The sequence below is a fragment of the Xenia sp. Carnegie-2017 genome, unplaced genomic scaffold (assembly GCF_021976095.1).
Source record: "Xenia sp. Carnegie-2017 unplaced genomic scaffold, XeniaSp_v1 HiC_scaffold_20, whole genome shotgun sequence".
In the NCBI taxonomy this organism is placed as follows: Eukaryota; Metazoa; Cnidaria; class Anthozoa; order Malacalcyonacea; family Xeniidae; genus Xenia; species Xenia sp. Carnegie-2017.
In genome coordinates, this window is record NW_025813483.1 from 1,412,919 (window position 1) to 1,418,918 (window position 6,000).

The window sequence follows — 6,000 nt, forward strand, 5'->3', positions numbered from 1 at the left end:
TCGCGACGTTTCTCGTTGTTTCTCCCCATCCTGTCTCTTGGTTTTCTCGCCGATCGGTGTGCGAGCTTCTCGAAGGTCCAACTTTTTAAGAATTGCGTTCAACGTATCTTTCATTGACCATTCCGTTAAATCGAACCTCTTGTAATTGTCAATTGAAAAGCGTCCGGCAACTACGCAATGACTTCCGGTATTACGATAGAAGAACATACGGCTTTGTCCACTCCTAAGGCCTTTAAACCCCGGTAGCTTGTCTCGCAGGTGTCGTATAACAGCCGAAGTTTGTCGATGTCTCTTTCGTCCGTTACGGGTTTTACGTTCATTAACTCCTAGATATGCGCTTTCTTGATCACATTCTTTTTCCCGTATCTTCGTTTCAACAATTCTACGGCTTCGTTATAGTTCGCTGAAGTTAGGGTAAATCCCGATATTGTCCATCTTGCAGGTTCCAGTAAAAGACTCCTTAAATACGCAAACTTGCTACTTCAGCCAATCCGTCATTATTATTCACCGCACTATCAAACGAATCCAAAACTCTTGCCATTCTTGCAACCGTCAGCTAAATTTCTTTACTTCCACATTTAGGAGTTTTGTTGTTATAACTCTGCGCGTCTCACTACTTACACTGCTGTTCAGCGTGCCATTTAATGTCGTTGTTGCCGTTTCAACTGGGACATTAGACTCCTTGACGATGTCGTTCACATCCATAATTGCTCTCTCAAATTCTGCCTGTATCTCGTCCGCATCTTCAAATTCTTTTCCCAATTCTTCCGCATTTTCCTCATTGCTATCGTTCAGCATATCGATAATCGCGTCATCAAGGATTTTCAATGTTGCGATCTTGTCGTTCTATCCATCTCTTAGTTGTCTCAGTTCGTTTCTATCGATCTCGCCGTCCGTTTCTCATATTTTCTCTTTTAATTTACTAGCAATTTTTCTCGCTGATCCTCGATGTCCTGCGCGCACTCGTTTCTTTTTCATAAATTCCTCCATTCTGCTGATGGACTAATAAACTTGAATTTCCAAAAAGATCTCCAACTAAAATATCTCCGACTCGAAGTACCACGTGTAGCAATTTTCTCCTTTGCGCGTTAGCACAAAGCAGTTATGCGTCTGCCGATTCGTTATTGGGACTGTATACTATCCTACTGTACGCGCAGTCGAGTCACAATTCTCAATTTTACTTAATATAACTATTCCACAACACAGAGTGTAACATTCCTTTAACGTTTTGCATCTTTGTATATTTTGCTGTCAAAATTCTCAGAAGCAAAAAAGCTTTTGTGTTTCGCAAGTTACCTGCCTCCCCGGTATCAATCTGCGAAAAGTCTCACGAAATTTACTTCGCAAAGTGTCGTACGTTTAAAGAACATAATGTATCACAGTTAGCTACGATATTCAACTAGATTACCCTTGAAAAAAATGAAACTTTTCTTAACATGCCCTGCCCTATTATCTCATTGGTTAACAGTAATCAATTTTACTTCACGTCACGTGACCTGAATTATTATGATAGTTTATTTTCCAACATGTGCTAGTAACAAGGTTATGTAAAATAAACTCGTAGCATTAGTCAATTCAAGTTTTAATATTGTAAATTATCTCTAGAAGCAAGTCTTTCCACTTTTTGTTGAAGGAACTGTTTCCCTTCTCACTTATTACACCATACCGCTTTTTTCTTAACTAAGTCCACTTTGATCAACAATCACCTGACATATTAGACATATTGGTGTTTTGAGATGGGTGCTTTTTCTTTGCTGTTTTAATTCCTACAAAACAAGTTAAATTAAATAGTCTAATTTTGAATGCCACGCATGTCAATTAAGGTATGTAAGTTAAAGTGTGAATTAACGTGTCAAGTAACAATCAACTGATGTATAGAAACACCGTCAAATACAGAGGTATCTCTAGCATTTCTAACTTGGATTTTCGCCATTACAAACGATATTTGACATCGACGTAAAGACATAAAAATCTAGCACCAGCAATGTCTGTCTTGTAACAAGTCACATGTACTATCCAGTGGAATATCATGTTGTTTTTTTATGTTTTGTTGAAAAGCTGCTATAATTGGCAAAAGCTGTAGCATTATCTCTGCCATTTAGTAGTTGTCTATGTCTCAATTTGTATTAATTGCATGCTTTTGGTGAAGTTGAATTTATAAACGAATAAATAAGTTTGATTTCATCATTCATATCCTCGACTTTAACGAATAGTGATATGATGTAGAACTTTCAAAATTGATACATCATAATCTTTTTAGATGGAATCAACAGAAATCTACTTTACATTCAGCAAATAATCAATGTGGTACAAACGGAACTTGCTCAATTTTTCATCAAACAATGGAACTCTCATTACAAATCATCTCATGGAGAATGGGATGATACACCCAAAAGTGGCAACAAATTTTACACTTTAGAATCAGGAAGAAGTTTAAACCAAAATACACGACAAAAATATCAGGAAGGAGACACCAGTAAGTGGGACTGCACAACATTATTTGATGCAATAATTTTTTCAAATTCAATTGGAAATCATCTTGACAAAAACACAAAGGATGCTGTTCATGCACTTCGTTGTGAAAGAAACAAAGACGCACATTGGTATGAAAGCGAATACTCAGATGATAATTTTGATAAAATAGTCAATATCATTGAAAAATCATTTCAAGATTTGAAATTTTCTCTCGATGAAATCAATAAAATAAAACATCATCGTAACAGTTTTAATTCGTTCCAAGTGCTTCCTTCAAAACCCAATCATTTTATCGTTGAACGCACTGAATTACAAGATAACATCATAAACGATCTTGAAAAATTAAGGAATGATAACAATAACGAACTGACATATTTTTACATCACTGGTAATCCTGGCAGTGGTAAATCACAACTTGCAAGACAGGTTTGTGAAAAAATATCGTGTGATTGGAAAAATAAAACTTCGTTTGTAATGACTCTCGATGGGAAGAATGAGGAATCTCTTTTAAAATCTTACAGTGACCTTGGACACCGCCTAAACTGTAACAAGTTTATGGTTGAAAAATTTAAAGATGAAAATTTTTCCGCCAAAGAGAAAGTCCAGAACCTTCGATCGTTAGTATCTGCTCGATTGAAATTCTGGCAAAATTGGTTGATTATTGTCGACAACGTTGTGCAACTGAGCGAAATTTCTTCGTTACTACCACAAGTAGGTGATCACATGTGGAAAAATGGACAACTAATAATAACTGTTCAGAATACAGATGCCGTACCTTACGATGAATTGTCCAGCAAACATATTTCTATCAGTAGTGGAATGAATCACAGAGAATGTTGTCAATTGTTGAATTCTTACACTAAAGATGAAAATGCTGATGATCAATTGTTGAATGAAGTATCGCACGCATTAGATCGTCAACCGCTGGCTTTGGCTGCCACTGGTTATTATGTCAGTCGTGTAAACAAAGCAAACTGCTCATTTAGTTGGAAAGAATATTTAAAGAAAATATCTTCAGAAGAAGAAAAAAACATGGACGCCACTTTTGTTAAATTTAACTCGGTATATCCTAGAAGTATGTTACAAGCTTCACTTTTAGCTGTCAGACAAAATGCTGAAGAATCCTCAATATTGGCAAATGTTATTAACTTTTTTTCCATGATATCATTTGATCCTATACCACGAGAAATTATGGTTTATTATGTTCAAAAAAATGATCCCAAACAAGCTGAGGAAGATATATGTCTTTGTTTAGACGAATGCTCATTGTTCTTGCATTCAGAAAATAATGAAATTAGTCTACATCGCATTGTTCACAAAGCAATTATTGTTTATCAATCTGAACATTCAAATGAAAATCATGAAATGGAAACTAACGTTGATCAAATATCTAAAGCACTTTACAGATTTAAAGAGAGAGACGACGAAATCAAATTAATGCCACATCTTGAAAAAATTGTTCAATTATTAAAGACCAACAAGACAAAAATCAACATGAACACTTTACAAGTTTTCCAATATTTTGTTGACAAATTAAGACATTTTGGAAAATACGATCTTGCTCTTGAACTATTGGATAAATTTAAATTAGAAGAATCTAGTTATGACAAAGCTTGGTATTTTAATATCCTTGGTCATTTATACTGTGTTACCGGGAAGTATAGCAAAGCTAAAAATCATCTCGAAAAAGCTCTGGAAATTCGAAAACAATCGTTAGGTCCAAATCATGTTGATGTTGCTACGTCTTTAAACAGTCTTGGTATTGTGTTACATGAAACTGGAAACTACGACAAAGCTATAGAGCTTTATGAAAAAGCTCTGGAAATTCAAAAACAATCGTTAGGTCCAAATCATGTTGATGTCGCTAGGTCTTTAAACAATCTTGGTAATGTGTATTATTATACTGGAAACTACGACAAAGCTATAGAGTTTTACGAAAAAGCTCTGGAAATTAATAAACAATCGTTAGGTCCAAATCATGTTAATGTTGCTACGTCTTTAAACAATCTTGGTACGGTGTTACATGAAACTGGAAACTACGACAAAGCTATAGAGCTTTATGAAAAAGCTCTGGAAATTCGAAAACAATCGTTAGGTCCAAATCATGTTGATGTCGCTAGGTCTTTAAACAATCTTGGGTGTACATAAAACTGGAAACTACGACAAAGCTATAGAGTTTTATGAAAAGCTCTGAAAATTCGAAAACAATCGTTAGGTCCAAATCATGTTGATGTCGCTAGGTCTTTAAACAATCTTGGTAATGTGTATAATGATACTGGAAACTACGACAAAGCTATAGAGTTTCATGAAAAGCTCTGGAAATTCAAAACAATCGTTAGGTCCAAATCATGTTGATGTCGCTACGTCTTTAAACAATCTTGGTAATGTGTATTATGAAACTGGAAACTACGACAAAGCTATAGAGTTTACGAAAAGCTCTGGAAATTCAAAACAATCGTTAGGTCCAAATCATGTTCATGTCGCTGCGTCTTTAAACAATCTTGGTAATGTGTTTTATAAAACTGGAAACTATGACAAAGCTATAGAGTTTCACGAAAAAGCTCTGGAAATTCGAAAACAATCGTTAGGTCCAAATCATGTTGATGTCGCTATGTCTTCAAACAATCTTGGTACAGTGTTACATGAAACTGGAAACTACGACAAAGCTATAGAGCTTTATGAAAAAGCTCTGGAAATTCGAAAACAATCGTTTAGGTCCAAATCATGTTGATGTCGCTACGTCTTTAAACAATCTTGGTACTGTGTATTATGATACTGGAAACAACAACAAAGCTATAGAGTTTTACAAAAGCTCTGGAAATTCAAAACAATCGTTAGGTCCAAATCATGTTGATGTCGCTACGTCTTTAAACAATCTTGGTAATGTGTATTATGAAACTGGAAACTACGACAAAGCTATAGAGTTTTATGAAAAGCTCTGAAATTCGAAAACAATCGTTAGGTCCAAATCATGTTGATGTCGCTGCGTCTTTAAACAATCTTGGTTTGGTGTTTAAAAAAACTGGAAACTACGACAAAGCTATAGAGTTTTACGAAAAAGCTAAGAAAATTCGCAAAAAAAACGTTAGGAAGTAGTCAGGTTGATGTCGTTAAGGCTTTTAAACAATCTAGGTGTGTTGTATTATGAAACTCGGGAATATGACAAAGCTTTACAGTTACACTTTGGTAGCTACGTGTTTTAAAGAAAATTGTGCCTTCTAAATTATGTTAAGCCTATTTTTAACACATAGACTGTAGGAGCAAGGCTTCCACCTGTCAAGTCAGCTCCCCTCTCCCTCAGAAGGTATTTTTGGTAGTGAACAAAACGTTTGCAATTTGTATTTTGTGAGGTAAAATGAACCTAAAGATGTATTGGTCCTTGTCTATGTATAGTTTCACTGATATCTAGTCAATAAACTTACTCTACAGCCGGGAATCATCCTAAGTAGAACTTAGAACTGCCCATGCCCTGAATCTGACATTCTTCTTTAGACTTTATTTCTAAAGTAATTTGCTTTTATGTTA